We start from the raw sequence: 24,762 nt of genomic DNA, 5'->3' as shown, positions 1-24,762 counted from the left end.
GGCGGATCGCGAGGTCAGGAGATCGAGACCATCCTGGCTAACACGGTGAAACCCCGTCTCTACTAAAAAATACAAAAAGCTAGCCGGGCGAGGTGGCGGGCGCCTGTAGTCCCAGCTACTCGGGAGGCTGAGGCAGGAGAATGGCGTAAACCCGGGAGGCGGAGCTTGCAGTGAGCTGAGATCCGGCCACTGCATTCCAGCCTGGGCGACAGAGAGAGACTCCGTCTCCAAAAAAAAAAAAGAATGGTTTCAGAAGATACATGCGGGTGCCAAGTTGACAAGGGGTGGACTTGTGACAATTAATTTTATGTGCCAGCTTGACTGGGCCATGGAATGCCAAAATATTTGGTTAAATATTATTCTGGATATACCTGTGAGGGTGTTTCTGGATGAGATTAGCCTTTGAATTGGTAAACTAAGTAATGCAGATTGTCCTCCCTAGGGTGAGTGGGGCTCATCCAATCCTATGAAGGGCTGACTAGAGTAAAAGGCCAAGTAAATGGAAATTTACACTCTGTCTTTGAGCTAAGACGTCATTCTTCTGGTTTTGGACTCAGAATCAGAATAAAACTTACACCATTGGATCTCCTGGTTCTAAGGCTTTCAGACTCAGGCTACAGTCCAGTATATACAAGAGGGTCTTAAAAAGTTTATGAAAAGGCCGGGCGCGGTGGCTCACGCCTGTAATCCCAGCACTTTGGGAGGCCGAGGCGGGCAGATCACAAGGTCAGGAGATCGAGACCACGGTGAAACCCCGTCTCTACTAAAAATACAAAAAATTAGCCGGGCGCGGTGGCGGGCGCCTGTAGTCCCAGCTACTCAGGAGGCTGAGGCAGGAGAATGGCGTAAACCCAGGAGGCGGAGCTTGCAGTGAGCCGAGATTGCGCCACTGCACTCCAGCCTGGGCGACAGAGCGAGACTCCGTCTCAAAAAAACAAAAAACAAAAAACAAAAAAAAAAAAGTTTATGAAAAAATGCATACTATGAAAAAAACTATGCATGGATTAAAAAAATTTTGGCCCCAAAATAAATTCTTACTAACTTTATTATAACATGTCTGGACAGGATCTAGTTTGAGACACTAAGAAGGGTAAGAAATCCGTTTGAAAAGAGCCCCTTGCTCTGTGGCTGGGGAGTGCTGGAGGTTAGCTTCCTCTAAGCCACTGAGCTATCAGGTCACTGCAGACAGCCTTGTCTGTGGAGACTTCCCATGCCAAGCAGGCCAGCCCCATCAGAGAGAATGGCAGAAAGCTCGTGTGTGTCCTGGGGAGATGGTCAGAGGGAGCCACCTTCCAGCTGAACCCCAATAAGTACTTGTAGCTCATGGTGTAAATGCCCTCCAGAGGTTGCAGCTGTTTACCCAAGGGTCCCGGCCAGCCCCTGTGCAAACTCCTTTGGAGGGGTTGGGGGAGGACACAGATGGGGGCGTAGGAGGTGTGTGGCCCTGACTCAGCTTCCTGGTTGCATCCTAGTCTAGTATGGATGTTTGAAGTCACGTGGACGTGGCCTCCCCTTTGAGGCTGGTGAGGGCATTTGAGGGCAGTTGTGTGCTCCTGGCCTGGGGCTGTGCCTTTGTGGCCGTGTGCGCCGTGTGTGTGTGTGTGTGTGTGTGTGTGTGTGTGTGCGCGCGTGCGTTGGCAGGGGAGGGAGGGAGGTGCCCTAGTTGTGCACTGTGCTCTGCAGCCCAGCGCTTTGCGGAGGCTTCTGTGATGCAGCAGCGTGTCTTACACGGAGGGAACTGTCCTTCCCCTGCCACGTTCAGGCAGGTGGGCAGGCTTTTTTGGTTATTCTGAGGGGCGGTGGGGAAGGGCAGCTGCACCCCACCCAGGGATCCAGAGCTGCTGGTCAGGAGCTGGAGAGGGGCCCAGTTGACCTGGGTCTGTTTGCATTTGGGCTTCCTCTGAGTGGGGGGTGGTGGAAAAGGCTGGCGTTCCCCTTGGAGATGCACCTTCCCTAGTGATTGTGTTGGCAGGGTGAGTCTGATCCTCTGTGCCACAATGATCAAGGACAAGGAATATTTTCCAATTAACTTCCTGGTTCTTGTGAGTGTGGCTTATGACCTTTGTGGCCTGTTGATTATAAGGCACACCCTGACATTAGAAATGATAAGATGAGAGAGTGCGCCTTAGCATCAGTGAGATAGAGTGTCACCATCTGACGCTCTGGGACTGGGCAGAGCCCAAGTCCTCTTCCCTGGAGTGCTTGGCCACCACCTTGCGGTGCAGGGGGCTCCCTGCCTCCCTTCCCTGCACTCTCACGGTTCCTTCTTTCCAAATTCCATCCGCACAGCTTCCAACCTCAACCTTTTCCGCCGTCTGCAGAAGCAGATGTTCCCACAAGGAACACGGGAGGTGCCCAGGATGGGTCTCCAGCATAAGGCCGAGCCTTCTGGCCTCGGGTTGACTCCGGGTGGCACTGTCAACTGGAGGCCACGAGAGCTGCCTTGGACGTGCGGGGCAGGCGTGCAGCGGCCACTCACTCCTGGAGCACTGCTGCAGCCGGCAAGTCTGCCACTGCTCATCCTCTCAGTCTTGCTCCCAGCTGCGCCTTGTCGTTACATGTTTTAGATGTACAGCTTTTGTATGTGTGTGGTTTGTAAATATTTTGTCCCAGTCCATAGCTTATCTTTTACATCCTCTTAAGGAGTGTTTTGCAGAGAAAAGGTTTTTTTCTTTTTAATTTTGGTGAAGTCTGATTTATCAATTTTTTTTCTTTTTAAGGATCTGCTTTTGTTGTCATGGTTAAGAATTCCTCAATGACTCCCAGTCCCAAAGATTTTCTCCTTTTCCTTTTCTTTTCTCTTTTCTTTTCTTTTCTTCCTCCCTCCCTCCTTCCCTCCCTCCCTCCCTTCCTTCCTTCTTTTCTCTCTTTTCTTTCTTTTTCTTCCTTCCTTCTTTTCTCTCTTTTCTTTCTTTCTTTCTTTTTTTTTTTGTTTAGATGGAGTTTCGCTCTTGTTGCCCAGGCTGGAGTGCAATGGCGTGACCTCAGCTCCCTGCAACCTCTCCCTCCTGGGTTCAAGCAACTCTCCTGCCTCAGCCTCCCAAGTAACTGGGATTACAGGTGTGTGCCACCACACCTGGCTAATTTTGTATTTTTTAGTAGAGACAGGGTTTCTCCATCTTGGTCAGGCTAGTCTCAAACTCCCAACCTCAGGTGATCTGCCCACCTCGGCCTCCCAAAGTGCTGGGATTACAGGCGTGAGCCACCATGCCTGGCCTTCTTCTACATTTTCTTATGATCGTAGCTCACTGTAGCCTCAAACTCCCAGGCTCAAGCGATCCTCACTCCTCAGCCTCCTGAGTAGCTGGGAGTACAGATGTGTGGCACCATGCTTGGCTAATTTTTAAAGTTTTTTTGCAGAGATGGAGGTCTCACTATATTGCCCAGGCTGGTCTCAAACTCCTGGCCTCAGGCAATCCTCCCACCTCAGCCTCTCAAGCAGCTGAGAATACAGGTGTGTGCCACCATACCCAGCCTGTGTTTTTTTTTTTTAATAGACTTTATTTTTTAGAGCAGTATTAGGTTCATAGCAAAATTGAGCAGATGATAGAGTTCCCACACACCCCCGACACCCCACAATACACATGCACAGCCTCCCCCATTATTAACACCCTTCATCCCAAGTAGTGCATTTGTTATAATAATGACCCTACATGGCCACATCATGATCACCCAAAGTCCGCAGTTTACATGGGGGTCCCTCTTGGTGTGGCACGCTCTGTGGGTTTTTTTTTTTTAATTTTTTGAGGTGGGGTCTCACTCTGTCACCCAGGCTGGAGTGCAGTGGTGCAATATCGGCTCACTGCAACCTCTGCCTCCCGGGTTCAAGCGATTCTCCCGCCTCAGCCTCCGGAGTAGCTGGGATTGAAGGTGCCTGCCACCACACCTGGCTAATTTTTCTATTTTTAGTAGAGACAGGGTTTTGCCATATTGACCAGGCTGGTCTTGAACTCCTGACCTCAGGTGATCCGCACACCTTGGCCTCCCAAAGTGCTGCGATTACAGGCGTGAGTCACCGCGCCCGCCTGCAGGTTTTGATAAATGAATATCCGCTGTGCATCCACTGTTATAGCATCACACACAGCAGTTTCACTGCCCCAAGAGGGCCCTGTGCTCCATTCATTCATCCCTTCCTTCTAATCACCACTGATTCTTTTCCCATCTCCTTGGTGCTGCCTGTTCCAGAATGTGGTGCAGTGGGAATCCTACAGTATACAGCCTTTTCAGCTGGCTTCTTTCACTTAGCAGCATGTTGTTACTTTCTCATGTCTTTTCATAGCATGACAGCGCATTTCTGTTTAGTGCTGAGTGGATAGACTATGGTTATCCACTCACCTACTGAAGGGCATTTTGGTTGCTTCCCACCTGTGGCAGTTACAAATAAAACTGCTTTAAATTAAAAAAAAAGAAAAAAGAAAGACAAAAAATAAGAGTCTCTTTCAGAGCAACATGAATTCTGCTAAAAGTGAAGAAAAAACAAACATCAAATTCATGGTGAAGCTTGGGTAGAAGAATGGTGAAATCACTGATGCTTTATAAAAAGTTTATGGGAACAATACCCCAAATAAATCAGAAGTTTGCAAATGGAAAACTCATTTTAAGATGGGACAAGATGATGCTGAAGATGAAGCCTCTGGCAGCAAACCATCCACATCAATTTTTGAGGACAAAATTCATCTTGTTCATGCCCTAATTGAAGAGAACCAATATGCACAATAGCCAATACCACAGACATCTCAATTGATTCAGCTTTCACAATTCTGACTGACAAATGGAAGGTGAGCAAACTTTCCACTCAATAGGTGCCAAATTGTTGCACCCAGATCAGCTGCAGACAACAGCAGAACTGTCAATGGAAATTTTAAACCAGGGCAATCAATATCCTGAAGCATTTCTTTGAAGAATTGCAACAAGAGATGAAACATGGCTTTACCAGTAAAATCCTAAAGACAAAGCACAATAAAAGCAATGTCTTTACTTATAATACCTGATCCAAAGAAAAAAGAGCAATGTCTACCAAGTAGTGGAAGTAGTTCAGTCAATGCAAAAGTGAACTAGTTAAGAGCAGAGGTCATGGCAACAGTTTTTGGGATGCTCAAGGCATTTTGCTTGTTGACCTTCTGGAGGGTGAAAGAATGATAACATCTGCTTATGAGAGTGTTTTGAGAAAATTAGCCAAAACTTTAGCAGAAAAATGCCTGGGAAAGCTTCACCAGGGAGTCTTTCTCCACCACAATGCTCCTGCTCCTTCTTCCCATCAATCAAGGGCAATTTTGGGAGAGTTTTGATGAGAATCATTGGGCATCCACCTTACAGTCCTGATTTGACTGCTTCTGACTTCTTTTTGCTTCCTAATCTTAAAACATCTGTAATGGGCACCTATTTTTCTTCAGTTAATAATGTAAAAAAGACTGCATTGACATGGTTAGATTTCCAGGACGCTTTGTACTTTAGAAATGAACTAAATGGCTGGTATAATTACTTACAAAAGTGTCTTGACCTTCATGAAACTTATATTGAGAAATATGGTTTATGTTTTTTATTTTTGTCTTTTAATTCCATTTTTAAAAACAAACTTGTTGAAGTTCCCTTGTATAGTATCTCTTATTGGTTCTGTTTCTCTGGAGAACCCAGAAACTTTAGCATGTTCTTTAAAGACATAAAGCTAACTACTACAATAATTATTTTTTCTTTTCTTTTTCTTTTTTTGAGATGGTAGTTCTCAGTCTGTCACCCAGGCTGGAGTGCAGTGGTGCAATCTCGGCTCACTGCAGTCTTTGCCTCCCAGATTCAAGTGATTCTCCTGTCTCAGCCTCCCGAGTAGCTGTGACTACAGGCGCTCGCCACCACACCCAGCAAAATTTTGTATTTTTAATAGAGACAGGGTTTCACCATGTTGGCCAGGCTGGTCTCAAACTCCTGATATAAGGTGATCCACCTGCCTTAGCCTCCCAAAGTGCTGGGATTACAGGTGTGAGCCACCGTGCCCAGCTCTTATTTCTTTTCATGGCAGAAGCACTGAGTACTATTAGAATAATTAATCACATAAAATACTCTTTTTTTTTGAGACGGAGTTTTGCTCTGTTGCCCAGGCTGGAGTGCAGTGGCACCATCTCAGCTCACTGCAATCTCTGCCTCCCAGGTTCACACCATTTTCCTGCCTTGTAGCAGGAAGAGCCACAGACAAAACCCCTCAGACACCAAGTTAAAGAAGGAAGGGGTTTATTTGGCCGGCAGCATCGGCAAGACTCCTGTCTCAAGAGCTGAGCTCCCTGAGTGAGCAATTCCTGTCCCTTTTAAGGGCTCACAACTCTAAGGGGGTCCACGTGAGAGGGTTGTGATCGATTGAGCAAGCAGCGGTACGTGACTGGGGGCTGCATACACTGGTAATTAGAAAGGAACTGAACAGGACAGGGATCTTCACAGTGCCTTTTTTATGCAAATAAGCTATTAGGTCAGGGGTCATTCTTTAACTACCAGGCCCAGGGTGTGGCGCCGGGCTGTCTGACTGTGGATTTCATTTCTGCCTTTTAGTTTTTACTTATTCTTTCTTTGGAGGCAGAAATTGGGCATAAGACAATACGAGGGGGTGGTCTCCTCCCTTAACCTCAGCCTTGCAAGTAGCTGGGACTACAGGTGCCCGCCACCACACCCGGCTAATTTTTTGTATTTTTAGTAGAGATGGGGTTTCATCGTGTTAGCCAGGATGGTCTCAATCTCCTGACCTTGTGATCTGCCCACCTTGACCTCCCAAAGTGCTGGAATTACAGGTATGAGCCACCGTGCCTGGCTCCACATAAAATACTCTTTAAAGCAGACCACTTATACAAATATTTTTTAAATAAAGAAGGAAGCTTCTAATAAAAATGGCAGATTGACTTACCTCTTGTGCTAAAGATCCCACTAAAATACTAAAGGGTGGGTATGGAAGGTATGACTCTACTGGGGGAAAGGGAATGTGTTGGGAGAAAAGCTGAGTGTTGGGAGAGAAGCCGAGGCAGGGCTTGCATGTCTGACAAAATGTAAAAGAGTCTTGGAACATGTCCATGCTTCCACTCAAATGGAGTAGGCACGTTCCCAAGACCAGTCCTGTCAAGCAATTCAAACCAAGTCAAAACCAGGTCCAGGGTCTAAAACCCCTTGTGGCCTTTGGAACACCAAGCTCTGTGCTAAAGGGTGGAAGGCTACCCTGATGCACCATAATCTAAGCCTAGGGCATAAAACCCCTTGTGGCTTGGATAGAATCCAGGGCTAGTGGCTCTGGAATGTGTCCAGACTTTCTGGCTCCTTGCTTCTTGCTCTCCCAGGGTTGGTTGTGTCTTGAGTTAAAAGAACCTGCTCTCCACTATCTCAAGTAGCAGAGCAGATGCTAAACCATCACAGCTGTAAATCATATGCTTAATGCAACACTTCCTTTCAACCCCCACATTCTCACCACCTGTTTCTTTGTTTGATCACCAATAAATAGTCTGGGCTTCCAGAGTTCGGGGCCTTCATTCTTAGTGATGGTCCCCTGGACCCACTTTCTCTCTCAAACTGTCTTTTCTCATTCCTTTGACTCCGCTAGACTTCGTCACCCCCATGACCTGGTGTTGGGTCTGATCATCCCAACAGAATGGAAGAAGAGATGCCAGCAGATGAATCACTTCAACACATTTTAGGAAAATGGAGAGGCAGTGAGGGAGTCATGATGATACAGTGAAGGGGAATTGTTTAATTACGAAGTAAGTGAGTGAGAAGCCTCAGGTAGGATGCCTCCACTGGGGATGGGGAGGCCTCTTTCACTAAAGAAGATCCACCAGAATGTAGGGGTTCAATGTTCCCAGCTTCATCAGGATCTTCCCATATGTCCCCATTCCAAAGAACAGAATCCCATTCTTTCCCAATCAATGCCCTCACTTTAACAGCAGACCCTGTGAGGATAAGACTTAAAATTGTTTTGTAATTCAGCCATTCCCTGAGCTCATCATTTAACCACTTTGGTGACAATAGGAGCAACCAGCTAACCTCTTTGTGGAGGCTAAAGTAACTCTATCATGGATGCTAATCTGCCACGTTGACTTCTGATTAACCCCGGTTCCAGGAATGCTGCTATGATTTTGATTTTATCTATACTTTATTTTCCTTTTTTTTTTTTTTTTGATGGAATCTTGCTTTGTCACCCAGGCTGGAGTGCAGTGGCATGATCTTGGCTCACTGCAACCTCTGCCTTCCAGGTTCAAGTGATTCTCCTGCCTCAGCCTCTGAAGCAACTGGGATTGCAGGCATGCACCACCATGCCCAGCTAATTTTTTGTATTTTTTTTTTTTTTAAGTAGAGACGGGGTTTAACCATGTTGGCCAGGCTGGTCTTGAACTCCTGATCTCGGGTGATCTGCCCGCCTCAGCTTCCCAAAGTGCTAGGATTATAGGCATGAGCCACCTTGCCCAGACTACTTTATCTATACTGTTACTCTAAAGTCTATTTTCAGATCAAAACAACCCTGACCATAAGTCTTGCCCTTAAGCAGACTCATATAGCATTCTTGCCTTTCCCTGAGGGGTGAACTTCAATTGGCCTACACATTCCTTCCCTATGGTTTATAAGCCTTGGGGCTTGGAAGCAATGGCACAGAAATCCACAGAAGCCACCTGAGACTATGCTTCTGTTCGGATTTCCCTTTTAAATGTTTCTCTCTGAGAAACTGGATTTGTCAATCTCTCTCTCTCTTTTTTTTTTTTTTTTTTTTTTGGCTTCTCAGCTTTCTGCTTGGTCTTTGATGGTAGGTTTGCATAGACTTGCTCACCATGGGACATTCATTATATTTGTCAGTTTTCTAAAAATGTTTGAAAGTATCATGTGCACAGTCACTCAGCTCCTTGTTTCTTGTAAGTGGTTAATGAGGAGTTACTTTGATAGAGATATTTTGCTTACCCCTATTGCTAGAGCACACAATGGATTATCAGTGTTCTCTTTATCATGGGAAGTTGAGTTATTAGCATCTTTAAATCTAATCAGATTAGAGATCCAATTCCAGAAAACTCAGAATCATCCAGAAAATTTGTCCTGATTGGCACAGTGGCTCATGTCTGTAACCCCAGCACTTTGGGAGGCTGAGGAAGGAAGCTCTCTTGAGGCCAGAAGTTTGAAACCAGCCTGGGCGACATAGTGAGACCTTCGTCTCTACAAAAAATAAAAAATTAGCCAGGGCACACATTTGTAGTCCCAGCGACTTGGGAGGCTGAGGTGGGAGGATAGCTTGAGCCCAGGAGTTTGACGCTGCAGTGAACTACGATCACGCCACCACTCCAGCTTGGGTGACAGAGCAAGACTGTGTCTCTTAAAAAAGGAAGAAAGAAAGAAAGAAAGAAAATTCATTCTTAATATTTTGTTAATCCAGAAGCACTTTTGGTACCAAAAGCCTCTCTTAGCTTGAGTTCTTTAGAGAAACAGAACCAGTATGAGATATATATATATATATATACACACACACACACACACATATATATATACACACACACACATATATATATATATATATATAGTCATGCCTTATTTAATGACAGAGATATGTTCTGAGAAATGCATTGTTGGAGAAATTCATTGTGCAAACATCATAGAGTGCCCTTATACAAACCTAGATGGCATAGCCTACTATACTCCTAATATAAAGAGTATAGCCTATTGCACCTAGGCTACAAACATTTACAGCATTTTGTCAACTGAAAAATGAAGAGTTCATAAATCTGAAAAGTAGAGCCTTACTTCTCACAAAGGGCTGCAGACTGCAGGATGACCATTCTGACGCTGGGAAGCATAGCCTCCAAACAGAATCCAGAAACAGACACCTCGAGGGACGGACAAAGGGAACAGAAATTTATGCTGAGTAGGGTGGCCAAATAGATGTACTCAATAAGCTATAGGAAGAGTGATGAATAGTTATAAAAGGTGAAAAATGTGCATGCGCAATTGAGCTTCATGCTTTTCCATGGGACCCACGTTAAAAAAAATGGCAGGGTTACTATAATCCAAGCGTGGAGTTTTCAACCCTCTCACATCAAAAGCTGAAGCAGAGGACATGAAAACCCTCACTGTGCATTCTCCATAGAATGTCCAGAGCCACTTTGTGGTCAGCGGTCTTGTATCAGGCAAAGAAGCAAGGGAAGCATCAGGTCATTTGTTGATATGTGTCTGATCCTTCCTTCCTTCCTTCCTTCCTTCCTTCCTTCCTTCCTTCCTTCCTTCCTTCCTTCCTTCCTTCCTTCCTTCCTTCCTTTTCTTCCTCCCTCCCTCCCTCCCTCCCTCCCTCCCTCCCTCCCTCCCTCCCTCCCTCCCTTCCTCTTCTTCTTCATCTTTCTTCTTTCTTCTTTTTTTCTTTTTTCTTTTTGAGACAGAGTCTGGCTCTGTCACACAGTCTGGAGTGCAGTGGTGTGCTCATAGCTCACTACAGCCTCAAACTCTTAGGCTTAAGTGGTCCTATGACTTCAGTTTCCTGAGTAGTTGGGACTACAGGTGTGTGCCACCATGCATGGCTAATTAAAATTTTTTTTTTTTTTTTGTGGGAGTAGATGCTGGGTCTTGCTATGTTGCCTACACTGGTCTCGAACTTATGGCCCCAAGTGATCCTCCCACCTCAGCCTCCCAAACTACTGGGATTACAGGCATGAACCATAGTGCCTGGCCCTGAGAACTCAGTTTTGCAGGCTACTTTGGGGTCCCCTTGGCCAAGAGATGGTCCTTTCAGTCATTTGGAGGGCTTATAATTTTATTTTTAATTTGCAATGTTTTTGTACTGAATACTGTAGGCACTTGTAACACAATTGTAATGGTAAGTATGTGTGTATCTGAACATAGAAAAGGTACAGTAAAAATACAGTATGAAAGATAAAACACACCTGGTTGAGGTGACTTACTCCTGTCATCCCAGGCCTTCAGGAGGCTGAGGTGGGAGAACAGCTTGAAGCCAGGAGTTTGAGACCAGCCTGGGCAACATAAGGAGACCCCATCTCTACAAAAAATAATAATACTAAAAAATGGTAAAAAGTGATACATCTGTATAGGACAGTTACCCTGAATGGAGCTTGCAGGAGTGGAAGTTGCTTTGGGTGAGTCAGTAAGTAGCAAGTGAATGTGAAGGCCTAGAACATAACTGAATAGTACAGTAAACCTTATAAACACTGTACACTTAGGCTACACAAAATTTATAAAAAGTATTTTTCTTTAATAATAAATTAGTATACATAGGCTACTGTAACTTTTTTATTTTATGCACTTCTAATTTCTTTCAACTTTTTGACTCTTTTGTAATAATAGCTTAAAACACAAACATTGTACAGCTGTACAAAAATATGTTCTTTCTTTATATCCTTGTCCTATTCTTTTTTAACTTTTAGATTTTTTTTCTTTTTACGCTTGTTTTTTTTTTTTTTTTTTAATCCAAGATACAAACACATTAGCCTAGGGTCAAGATCATCAATATCACTGTCTTCTACCACCACGTCTTATCCCACTCAGGGGCAATAACATGTATAGAGCTGTCGTCTCCTATAATAACAATGCCTTCTTCTGAAATACCTCCTGAAGGACCTGCCTAAGGCTGTTTTACAGTTAACTTAAAAAAATATATAACTAAAAGGAGTATACTTTAAAACAACAATAAAAGTCTGGGCGAGGTGGCTCACGCCTGTAAATCCCAGCACTTTGGGAGGCTGAGGCAGGCGGATCACCTGAGGTCAGGAGTTCGAGACCAGCCTGACCAATATGGTGAAACCCTGTCTCTACTAAAAATACAAAAGTTAGTCGGGTGTGGTGGTGGGCGCCTATAGTTGCAGCTACTCAGGAGGCTGAGGCACCAGAATTGCTTGAACCCAGGAGGCAAAGGTTGTGCTTAGGGAGGCTGAGACAGGAGGATTGCTTGAGACCGGGAGTGCAGGACCAGCCTGGGCAAGGCAGTGAGAACTTGTCTCTAAGAAAAAAAAAAAAAAAAGAAACTAGCCAGGTCTGGTGGTGCATACCTATACTCCAGCTACTTTGGAGGCTGAGTGGCAGCAGAATCACTTGAGTCCAGGAGCTTGAAGTTATAATGAGTCATTGCACTCTAGCTTAGGCAGCAGAGTGAGATCCTGTCTCTAAAAAAAAGTAAAAAAGAAAAAAAATGAAATTGGTTCACACAATCATGTAATTATGAGGGCCGAGAAGTTCCAAGATTTCCAGTCAGAAAACTAGAGAACAGGGAAAGCTGATGGTGTAAGTTCTAGTTCAAGTCCAAGTCCAAAGGCAGGAGAATACTGATGTTCCAGCATGAAGATAGGCAGAGAGTAAATTCTCCTTCATTTAACCTTTTGTTTGATTCATGTCTTCGGTGGATTGGATGAGCCTCACCCACATCAGAGAGGGCAATCTGCTTTACTCAGTCTACTGATTCAAATGTGAATCTCACCCAGAAACAATCTCATAGACCCACTGAGAATAATGTTTAATCAATAACTGCTCACCCCATGGCCCAGTCAAGTTCACAGATAAAGTTAACCATTATAGTTTATTTTTCCTGATTTGCCAACTTTGCAAACTAACAGTTAACATTTCCAGAGGAAGATGAGGAAATTAGCTCTCTCTTTTTTTTTTGTTGAGACAGAGTCTTGCTCTGTCGCCCAGGCTGGAGTGCAATGGCATGATCTCAGCTTGCTGCAACCTCTGCCTCCCTGGTTCAAGTCATTCTCCTGCCTCAGCCTCCCGAGTAGCTGGGACTACAGGCGCCTGCCACCACGCCCGACTAATGTTTTGTATTTTTAGTAGAGACAGGATTTCGCCATGTTGGCCAGGCTGGTCTCGAACTCCTGGCCTCAGGTGATCCACCCACCTTGACCTCCCAAAGTGCTGGGATTACAGGCATGAGTCAACATGCCTGGCCGAAATTAGCTCTCTTAAACTTTCTCCTGTCTTTACCCTGACCGCAAACCTTCAAAACAGTATATTACTATTTTTTACATTATTAAGATTTGCAATATTTATGTTCTGTTGTATAATAATAATTCTTATGCTTGTTTAGCATTGGTTCATATCTGAATGGATCCAATGCTCACTGCTAGTCCCTTCTTACCATTTTTGATTTCTCATACCCAATTTTTTAATATCATTTGATTCATCTCTTGCATGGCTGCATGTTATCATCACCATGTTTTATTCACCATTGTGAATGTTTTCTGTTACCTTTTAAATGAGCAACACTTTGCCTGTTTATAAAATTACTGGGGTGTATTTTTTCCCATTTACTCAGAACTCTGTAAGCATTCCCCCTTGGCCTTTTAGCTCTGAGTGTTGCTGTAAGTCTGAGGCCTGATTTAAAAAAACTTTATAGGTGTTATGTTTTTCTCTACTTGGTTTTCTTTTTTCTTTCTTTCTTTTTTTTTTCTGAGACAGAGTCTCGCTCTGTCACCCAGGTTGGAGTGCAGTGGTGTGATCTTGGCTCACTGCAAGCTCCACCTCCTGGGTTCATGCCATTCTTCTGCCTCAGCCTCCCAAGTAGCTGTGACTACAGGCGCCCGCCACCACGCCCGGCTAATTTTTTGTATTTTTAGTAGAGACGGGGTTTCACCGTGTTAGCCAGGATGGTTTTGATCTCCTGACCTTGTGATCCACCTGCCTCGGCCTCCCAAAGTGCTGGGATTACAGGCATGGGCCACCGCGCCCGGCCTCTCTGCTTAGTTTTCTATGGCATTCTTCTTTTTTTTTTTTTTTGTAGAGACAGTGTCTCATTATGTTGCTCAGGTTGGTCTTGAACTCCTGGTCTCAAACCATTTTCCTGCCTCAGTCTCCCAAAGTGCTGGGATTACAGGCGTGAGCCAGCGTTCTTTTTTTTTTTCTTTAACTGTTGAACACTCTGTAATTATTAGATAAAATTAATAGTACTTTACAATTATATATATCACTTTACAGTTTACAAAGTTATTAAGTAGACATTTGTTTTGATGCCCCAACATAAAATTTAACTTCTTTTCCTCCCTTCTCCCCTCCATCAAAGAAAGACTAAGGAACATTTCATCAGAAAAGGTGATAAAAGTGCATCAATCTGTACAGAACTACAAAGAATAAAGGGGAGGAGGGTAAGACCCTGAAGAGGGCCACAGGGACTTCAGGAAGGAGAAAACCAGAGTGTTAAACGTGAGGAAAGCCCAGGGGTCACAGGGAGTTAGCCATCATAAGGGGCAGGTTGTATTCACTACATAAAAGGAGGGGCACACAGCATATGTTTCACATTCTAAAACAATATGACGAGATCATAACTGAAGAGCTGAAGTTGAATTTTGTGGTTTCTCAGAACACAAGTAGAAGATGACCACCAGCCATGGTTTCTGAATAAACTGGGTTCAAAGTGCATCTGGTTGTAGCAGAGGGCTTCCTTGGACTCTGATACTAGAAATTTAACAAAGGTAATTCGAGGAGCTGCGATTTTACATAGTGGTGGCATCCTAGGGGGCATCTATTGCATCAGTCAAGTTTAATATCTCACAATTGTGGAAAAGGAGTTTACGAGCAGGTAATACTTGGGCCATCTCTTGCAGATTCTTGCTGTAAGGACTGCAAGTTTCTCCAGAGAAAGCACTTGCCTGGGTATGACTCAGGGCCGGGCAAAAATTCACACTATGAGTCTGGTGGAGGGAAGGTGGAGAAGTATGCCCTGTCGGCCCACATTCCCATAATTCTCTAACCTCACATCTCTGTAGGGGTCCCTCTGAACAGGGTCCAGGTATCCCCATTCCTCTGAGTAAGGTGCACAGCCACATCCTCAAATGTCACAAACTGCTGGTACCTGACTGTCAGGAGCACAGCTGCCTGGTCTCCCGGGCTTTCCTCATGGGGAAGAGCAGGCACCTGGGGAACAGGTGGAGCCCTAGTGAGTCCCTGTTCCATGTCGGTGGCCTGTGCAAAGTGAGGCTCTGGAGTCAGACTCTTAAACTGGGTCTCCAAAAACTGAAATTGGACCCTTGGTGATCCTGCTGCTTCCTGGGCTGGTATTTTCTCCATCCCTGTTTTGGAGGACAATGACCATCGCAGCTCGCATCAGGACATGACCACTGGGTCCTGATGGCGAGGCCCGCCCTCGGTCCGTGGGGTGAACTGGAGCTGAAGAGAAATAGGCCCTCATACCCAAGCCTCTGCACACTCTTGGGGAAGGAAACCACTGTCCCATATTCTTTACATTATCCTTGTTATTTAGGATCTCCAGGATTGGCTTCAGTGTTCATGGTTCTTTGTCATTATTTTCCTGTAAGAGTGCCCTTTTATTTAAATATTTCAGTTCATTTATTTGACAGAAATTTTCTTCAACCATATATATATTTATAAGTATATATACTGGGGAGAGAAGCTATTTCTCTTACTGTCTCCTGTCTCTGAAGAGGAGGAAGTAAAAGTTGAAAAACAACAGGAATGATCAGTGGCAAGACCAGCCAGTGCCACTGATGACCAGGCCTGAGGTTAAAAGATTAACCCCCCACTGTAACCACACATGCTCTCAATCTATCACGACCCTTTCACGTGGAACCCCTTAGAGTTGTAAGCCCGTAAAAGGGCCAGGAACTCTGTCTTTGGGGAGCTCGGCTCTTAAGATGCTCCCGGCCGAATAAAAACCTAAAAAGCTCTTCCTTCTTTAATCCAGTGTCTGAGGAGTTTTGTCTGTGGCTTGTCCTGCTACAATAGAAATATATACAAATATATATAAAAAATATATATATTAAAAAAATATATATATTTTGGTGGCGGGGACAGAGTCTCATTCTGTCACTCAGGCTGGAGTGCAGTGGCATGATCCTGGCTCACTGCAACTTCCACCTCCCAGGTTCAAGCCACTATCCTCTCTCAGCCTCTGGAGTAGCTGGGATTACAGGTTGTGCACCACCACACCCGGCTAATTTTTGTATTTTTAGTAGAGATGGGGTTTCACCATGTTGGCCAGGCTGATCTTGAACTCCTGACTTCAGGTGATCTGCCTGCTTTGGCCTCCCAAAGAGCTGGGATTACAGGCGTGAGCCACCGTGCCCATACTCAACCATATCTTTGAATACGTTCCCATTCTAGTTGTTATATTTCTTTTTTCAAAACACCAATCATGTATCTGTTGTATCTCCTTGATCCATTCTCATCAGCGTCTCTGCAATCACTTTTATCCCTTTGCATTTTTCCATTTTGTTTTGGGTGATTTTTTTCAAGACTGGCCTCCATGTACTATCTATGTTTTCATAGTATGTATTTGACTTCTTGCTGTTTCTATAATGAATTTTTCATTTTTATGGTGGCTTTCCTGTTATTTCCAATTTCTCAGTTAAGTTCTACCACATCACTTTTTTCTCTCTTTTTAAAAATATGCATCTGTTATTTTCCCTTGTATCTTTTTTTGAAAAAGTCCATGCTTTCTTTAACTTTTGCAAGTATAGAAAAAATATGTCTGACATCTTTCTTTTGCTTGCTGGAATAACTTTCTAAAAATAGACTTTATTTTTATAGGACAGTTTTAGATTTACAGAAAAATTGAGCATACAGTACAGATAATTCCCATACAGCTCCTACACAGTTTCCCCATTATTAATGTCTACATTAGGATGGAACATTTTTTACAATCATGGAAGTGATGTTGATACATCACTATTGACTAAAGTCCATAATTTATTCAGATTTCCTTAGTTTTTACCTAATGTCATTTTCCTGTTCCAGGGCCTCCTCCAGAATATCACATTACCTTTAGTTTTCATGTCTGCTAGGCTCCTCTTGGCTGTTACAGTTTCTCAGACTTTCCTCGATTTTGATGACCTTGAAGTTTTGAGGAGTACTGGTAAGAGTATTATAGGATGCCCCCTACTGGAATTTGTCAGATGTTTTTCTCATGATTATACAGGGATCATGGCTTTTGGGGGAGGAAGATCTCAGAGGTGAGTGCCATTCTCGTCACATTGTATTACCATGATTTTTTTTTTTTTTAGTTTTTATTTTTTGAAATGGAGTCTTACCCTGTTGCCCAGGCTGGAGTGCAACGGTGCGATCTTGGCTCACTGCAACCCCCGTCTCCCGGGTTCAAAGGATTCTCCTGCGTAGCTGGGATTACAGGCGCCTGCCACCACACCCAGATAATGGTTTTTGTATTTTTTTTTTTAAGTAGAGACGGGGTTTCACCATGTTAGCCAGGCTGGTATCCAACCCCTGACCTCACGATCCGCCCTCCTCAGCCTCCCAAAGTGCTGGGATTACAGGTGTGAGCCACCACAGCTGGCCATATTAGCATGATTTATGACTGTTGATGCTGACTTTGATCACCTGCCCAACGTAGTGTTTATTAGATTTCCCCGCTATAAATTTGCTCCCTGTCCCTTCCATACTGCACTCTCAGGAAGGAAGTCACTATAAGCAGTCCATGCTTAAGGAGTGGGGAGTTCTGTTCCCCGTCCTTTATGATGGGACAGCTACATAATTTATTTGGAATTCTACAGAGGATGCTGGAGTAACTTTTTCTGAAGTGTTTTTTGATCATCTGTCTTTTGTTTGCTATTATTTTTCCCTTTTCATTGGGGAGGGGTTTTTGTTCATATGTATTAATTCAGATTTATTTGCTTATTCTGCAACTTAGCTCTCAAAAAAAAAAAAAAATAGCTCTCAAATAAAGAGGGAATTTTTTTAGAGGGAATTGGCAGTTCTGACTCAATCATGTTGTAGCTAACCAAGAACCAAGTTGACATTTCCTCTGCTCGATAACTTCTCTCTCCCTCTTTTTTGCATCCCCCTTCCTCCACGTCACTTTTGGAAAAGCACCTCAGCTCCGGGTGGCTGTCAGGGCTTATAGGTAGATTTCATTTAGATATTTGCTGTTTAATTACCTGTATTCAACTGACTCAGCAGCGGTAAAATTGGTTGTGTGGGCCCACTCTCCTCGCTTTGCCTCTCTCCATGCCATTTTCTCCAGTCTGGAAGGGGGAAAATGAAGGAGGCATCCACACTGGCCTGTCATCAGCCCGGCCTCCCCGCTGCTGTGCACACTGGGTTCTTGTTGAGGGGTGTTCTCTACTTCTTCCATGACCCCCCCAAGCCCCTAGTTTTCACTGTGCCAGTAAAGGATTCTTAATTCTTAATTCCTTTACTAGGTCACCTGGAGCAGAGCAGGTATCTGCTCCAGGTGACCTCCCTTGTTTTGGTTCCAATTTTCACTACACTTGGCGGATATTTCTTATGGTCAATGATCTGGGCTGTAGCCATTTTCTATTTTCTTTTCTTTTTTCTTTTTTCTTTTTTTTGAGACGGAGTCTTGCTCAGTCGCCCAGGCTGGAGTGCAGTGGTGCCATCTCGGCTCACTGCAAGCTCCGCCTCCCGGGTTCACGCCATTCTCCTGCCTCAGCCTCCCGGGTAGCCGGGACTTGAGGCGCCCGCCACCACCCCCGGCTAATTTTTTGCATTTTTAGTAGAGACGGGGTTTCACCGTGTTAACCGGGATGGTCTCGATTTCATGACCTCCTGATCAGCCTGCCTCGGCCTCCCAAAGTGCTGGGATTACAGGCGTGAGCCACCGCGCCCGGCCGCCATTTTCTATTTTCAGTGCAGATAAAATCTTCTTTTCTACTACTAATTTTACTGTTAATTTTGGTGTATTCAGGAGAGGAATGAGTAAACATGCCTTTACTGTACCATCTTTTATGGAAACTGCTTATCCTTAATCTCTGTCTTCTTCAGCTTTGCTGGTGTGACTTGCTCTTGATTTTTCTCCTATTGCTGTGCTGTTTCTCAGGCTCCTTTTCCAGCTCCTCCAGCTGCCTGTAAATTCTGATATTCCCCAGGAGTCTTTCACTGGCCCCTCTCCCCACCCACCCCACCCCTGTTCTATATCAAGCCCCCACTCTACTCTGGGGCCTACAGAGGCCAGGCAGATAATGTGATTAAGTGAAGTGAAATATCATTTATTTTTTCTTCTCACTATTGACCTTGGCAGAGTCATTTATTTTTTCATGTGGTGTCTTCAATAGAAGCTTTTTTCAGGAATATTCTTTTTTTTTTGAGACGGAGTCTCGCTCTGTTGCCTAGGCTGGAGTGCAGTGGCATGATCTCAGCTCACTGCAAGCTCTTCCTCCTGGGTTCACGCCATTCTCCTGCCTCAGCCTCCCGAGTAGCTGGGACTATAGGTGCCCGCCACCTCGCCCGGCTAATTTTTTGTATTTTTTTTTTAGTAGGGAAGGGGTTTCACCAAAGCCAGGATGGTCTCGATCTCCTGACCTCATGATCCACATGCCTTGGCCTCCCAAAGTGCTGGGATTACAGGCGTGAGCCACCATGCCCAGCCAGGAATATTCTTTATTTCCATAAAGATATAGGTTTTCTCCAACTTTTTTTGTTTTTTTTTAGATGGAGTCTCACTCTGTCACTCAGGCTGGAGTGCAATGGCACAATCTTGGCTCACTGCAACCTCTGCCTCCTGGGTTCAAGTGGTTCTCTTGCCTCAGCCTCCTGAGTAGCTGGGACTACAGGCGCCCGCCACCACACCCGGCTAATTTTTTGTATTTTTGGTAGAGACGGGGTTTCACAGTGTTAGCCAGGATGGTCTCCATCTCTTGACCTCGTGATCCACCCGCCTCAGCCTCCCAAAGTGCTGGAATTACAGGCGTGAGCCACGGCGCCCGATAGGTTCTCTCTAACTTTTAATCTTGCTTTTGGTTTTTCACTTTTGACAGATGCAGGCCATAAACATAATTCTCTTTACTCTTTTGCTACAAACAGTGATAAATAATAACGGTTGACCTCAGAGTCAGGGACAATAGGGAGTGGTGGAGAGTATGGAAAACCTTACAGAGTATGTGCCATGTAGAAGTGCACACTACATATTCTGTTTTCTTCAAAAGAAAATGGAAATATGGAGGGGTATGTGTGTATATAACTTTCCATTTTTAATGTTTTGGCAACTAATTATACTGTGTAGCAATAGTAAAGATGTGGAATCAACCTAGGTGCCCATCAACAGTGAATTGGATGAAGACAATGTGGTACATATGCACCATGGAATACCATGCAGTCATAAAAAAGAATGAAACCGTGATCTTTGCCGTAATGTGGACGCAGCTGGAGGCCATTATCCTAAGTGATTAACACAGAAACTGAAACCAAATATTGCATGTTCTCACTTATAAGTGGGAGGTAAGCATTGGGTAAACATGGATATAAAGATGGCAACAATAGACATTGGGATGTGTTAGGCCATTCTTTTTTTTTTTTTTTTTTTTTTTTTGAGACGGAGTGTTACTCTGTCACCCGGGCTGGAATGCAGTGGCGTGATCTCGGCTCACTGCAACCTTTGCCTCCTGGATTCAAGCGATTCTCTTGCCTCAGCCTCCCGAGTAGCTGGGATTACAGGTGCCCACCACCACGCCTGGCTAATTTTTGTATTTTTAGTAGAGATGGGATTTCACAATATTGGCCAGGCTGGTCTCGAACTCCTGATCTTAGGTGATCCATCTGCCTTGGCTTCTCAAAGTGCTGGGATTACAGGCACAAACCACTGCGTCTGGCCATGTTAGGCTATTCTTGCGTTGCTATGAAGTAATACCTGAGTCTGGAAAATTTATAATGAAAAGAGGTTTAATTGGCTCATGGCTCTACAGGCTGTACAGGCATGGTGCTGGTATTTGTCAGCTTCTGGGGAGGCCTTAGGGAGCTTTTACTCTTGGCAGAAGGTGAAGCAGGAGCAGGCATGTCACTTGACCAGGGCAGGAGCAAGAGAGTTAGAGTGGGAGGTGCCACACACTTTTAAAACACCAGATCTTGCGAGAACTCACTCATCACCAAAGCGATGGTGCTAAGACATTCATGAGGGATTTGCCGTCATGATCCAAACACCTCCCACCAGGCCCCACTTCCAATATTGGAGATTATAATTCAACATGAGATTTGGTGGGGACATATATTCAAACTACATCAGGGGTCTACTAGAGAGGGGAGGGAGGCAGACAAGGGCTGAAAAACTACCTTTTGGGTACTATGGTCACTACCCCAGTGATGGAATCATTGTCCCCAAACCTCAGCATCATTCAGTATACCTATGTAACAAACCTGCACGTTTACCCCCTGAATCTAAAATAAAAATTGAAATTATTAAAAAAAAAAGATAATTGCAAGTCACTTAAAAAAATGCTGTGTAGGCCAATACTACATAAGGCAAACCAAATAGATTTGCTGGCCACGTTTGGCCACAGGCCACACATTTAGAGCCTCTGGTTTGATGTGTTTTATCTCAGTGGCCTGCCTTTCTGACGGCTTCACCTACGTGGTGGGAGGCTGAGGGTGGCGACTTGGGATTTGTATATCTCTGCTCTCCCTTGTGAAGGGGTGAGGTGGGATTATGAGTAATCTATTTGCACCAGGAGCCTCTTGGGAAAGAACTCGCCCAAAGAGAAGAAGGCACTTGGCATGATACGCTCAACTCAGTAACAGAAATCTCAGGGTCAGAGTTGACATATGGCTCTCCTGCACTGCACTGTAACTCTGGGAGGGCCAGGATTGTGTCCATTTTGTTTATACCGTATAGGGTAAGCACAGAGCCTGGCCTGACTGTAGATACTCAATGAGTATTGGCTGACTGATTGAAATCATATTACTACCCTGTGATGTCCCCTGATTTGATGTTCACCTCAACCCTGATGAATTCATGTTTGGATCCTGCAGGCCATATGTAAAAAATGCAGGAATCGTGTCACTGAAAACTCAGAAGGGCATTGGGAGCACTTTCACATTGCCTTGGTGCTCCCTAAAAAGAGTAACCAAAAAATAAAAGGAAGTGTTTTCCTCCTCTCCATTCCTTTCCTCACGCTACATTGCTGTGCAGTTTTAGTACCTGGGCTTCTCTGTAATGGCAGGGGCGTCCCACCAGGGGATGGCACTGCTGGGGTGTTCTGGTCCTCACCATATGGTGTGGAAGGTGCTGGGTGCTCCCAGACAGACGTGTTTATGAACATGGGGCTGGAGAGCCTAAGTGGGTAGAAGAAGAGAGCCAGAGAAACGTTAATAGGACCCCAGGTGCACCCACAGGCTGGAAAGATATGCATTATACTTGGAGTTTGTGGAAGAGGCCACTAGCTGCTCACCAAATCCTAATTCTCTCATGTTTCTGTGCACACACCCTGTGGTTAGGTGTGGCCTGTGGTTGGGTTCCAGCCAAGAGAATATGAGTAGAAGTTATGTGTGCCACATGTAGGCCTGGCCCATACAAACCTCCTACTGTGTGACTGTCAATGTTCTTTTCTCACCGTGACCCTGGGAGGAATGTGCTGAGGATTGCAGGGCCTTTGCTGTCCTCCTGGGTCTGTAAGGGGTGAGCCCCACTGACCATCCGGAACCATTTTGGACACTTTATATGGGAACCATACACTTCCATGGCAGGCGCAGTGGCTCATGCCTGTAATCCCAGCTCTTTGGGAAGCGGAAGCAGGGATATTGCTGGAGCCCAGGAGATGGACACCAGCCTGGGCAACATAGCAAGACCCTGTCTGTATTAAGAAAAAACCCAAAAACCAAAAAAACCCAAACACTTCCGTTATATTTGAGCCAAAATAGTTTTTAGATGTATTTGTTATTGAAGTGAGCCTGCCTAACTAGTCCAGGGACTCAGCACCTGCTACTGGGTGCATCTGCAACATGGGCGTTCAGGAATGGAAGCGGAGGCTCAGAGGCCACTGAAGATTTTGAGAATACTAGTCAGCTTTGGCAAGGCATAAGGTGAAGAGATGCCCTGAGCCAGCATAGCGTGCTTGGAAGGATTTTCAAAAGGGAAGGAAATAAGAATGCAGCTCGTAGAGCTTTCTAGGAATAGCAGCAGGAAATGCAGCTTCCCGTAAAGTGATCTTTAAGCCCTCTAACTTGGACACTGAATTCAAAAAAGACTGAAGCTCTTCCTAGAGAAAGAGTTGCAAAGTGTGTGACAAAGAAGCGGTCCAATCTATTTCTGAATAATGAAACTGCCCTACAATTTGGTGCTTAAAACAACATTCATTTTGAAGAATTATCTCTCACGGTTCTGGGTGCTCACAAGGCTGAGAGATGGTTCTCACTTAGAGCATCTTCTGCAGCTGCAGTCAGAAGGGGCTGGAGTCATCTTGAAAAGGTCTTCACTCAGATGTCTGGTGCTGAATTAATGCTGATTGACAGCTGCAACCTCAGTGGGGGCTCAACCAGAACCCCAGGACATGGTCAGGGCTTCTCCACTGCATGGCTTCTGGGTCCTAAGAGTGAACGTCCCAAGAGGACTGGACAGATGCAGGACGGACTGCCTGCTTGCTTTCTCCCTTTCTTTCTTTCTTTCTTTCTTTCTTTCTTTCTTTCTTTCTTTCTTTCTTTCTTTCTTTCTTTCTTTCTTTCTTTCTTTCTTTCTTTCTTTCTTTCTTTCTTTCTTTCTTTCTTTCTTCCTTCCTTCCTTCCTTCCTTCCTTCCTTCCTTCCTTCCTTCCTTCCTTCCTTCCCTTCCTTTCCTTCCTTTCCTTCCTTTCCTTTCTTTCCTTCCTTCCTTCCTTCCTTCTTTCTGTCCTTCCTTCCTTCCTTCCTTCCCTCCCTCCTTTTTCTTTCTTTCTTTCTTTTCTTTCTCTCTTTCTCTTTTCCTTGCTTTGCTTTTCCTTGCTTTGCTTTCTTTCTTCCTTCCTCCCTCCCTCCCTCTTTCTCTCTTTCTCTCTTTCTTGACAGAGTCTCGCTCTGTCGCCCAGGCTGAAGTGCAGCTGTGTGATCTCGGCTCACTGCAATCTGTGCCTCCTGGGTTCAAGCCATTCTCCTACCTCTGCCTACCGAGTAGCTGGGATTTCAGGCACCCACCACCGCACCCAGCTAATTTTTTATATTTTTGGTAGAGACAGGGTTTCACCATGTTGGCCAGGCTGGTCTTGAACTCCTGACCTCAGGTGATCCACCTGCCTCGGTCTCCCAAAGTGCTGGGATTACAGGCATGAACCACTGTGCCTGCCCAGGATTGCCTTTTCTTTTTTTCCTTTCCTTTCCTTTTCTTTTTTTCTTTCCTCCTCTTCTCTTCTCTTCCTTTTCTCTTCTCTTTTTACCTATCAAGCTAGGAAGTCTAAGGATTGCCTTTTCCAATCTAACTTTGGAAGTCAAACAGACTCCATTGTATTCTGTATTGGTTGTAGCAATCACAAATTCCCAAGCCACATTCAAGGGAAGAGGTGAGGTAGACTCCACCTCTCATTGGGAGGAGGGTCAAAGAATTTTGGGACATGTTTATTTTTTAAAAAACTTTTAGTTTAGGTTCAAGGGTACATGTGCAGGTTTGTTATATAGGTAAACTTGTGTCACGAGGGTTTGCTGTACAGATTATTTCATCACCGAGGTACTAGGCCTAGTACCCAATAGTTATTTTTTCTGCTGCTCTCCCTCCTCCCACCTCCACCCTCAAGTAGGCCCCAGTGTCTGTTGTCCCCCTCTTGGAGTCCGTGTGTTCTCTTCATTTAGCTCCCACTTATATGTGGTATTTGATTTTCTGATCCTGTGTTAGTTTGCTAAGGATAATGGTCTCTAGCTCTATCCATTTTCCTGCAAAGGACATGATCTCATTCTTTTTTATGGCTACATCAATTTAGGTTGATTCTATGTCTTTGCTATTGTGAAGAGTGCTGCAGTGAACATATGTGTGCTTGTCTCTTTATGGTAGAACTATTTATATTCCTCTGGGTATATACCCAGTAATGATTCCTGGGTTGAATGGTAGTTCTCTTTTATTTGAGACAGAATTTCCCTCTGTTGCCCAGGCTGGAGTGCAGTGGTGGGA

The 24,762-nt window shown here is 44.7% G+C and overlaps 1 long non-coding RNA gene and 1 pseudogene across 1 annotated transcript in view; one reads left to right on the top strand and one right to left on the bottom strand.

Annotated features, from left to right (window-relative positions):
* LOC139356901 (uncharacterized) overlaps positions 1 to 24,762 on the top strand; it is a 56,667-nt gene that overhangs the window by 17,166 nt on the left and 14,739 nt on the right. The window lies entirely within an intron of this gene.
* LOC105484251 (zinc finger protein 3-like) lies at positions 14,043 to 15,003 on the bottom strand (annotated as a pseudogene).

The sequence above is a fragment of the Macaca nemestrina genome, chromosome 10 (assembly GCF_043159975.1).
Source record: "Macaca nemestrina isolate mMacNem1 chromosome 10, mMacNem.hap1, whole genome shotgun sequence".
Classification (NCBI taxonomy): domain Eukaryota; kingdom Metazoa; phylum Chordata; class Mammalia; order Primates; family Cercopithecidae; genus Macaca; species Macaca nemestrina.
Note: the sequence above shows the minus strand (reverse complement) of the source record. Positions and strands in the feature narration are given on the sequence as shown.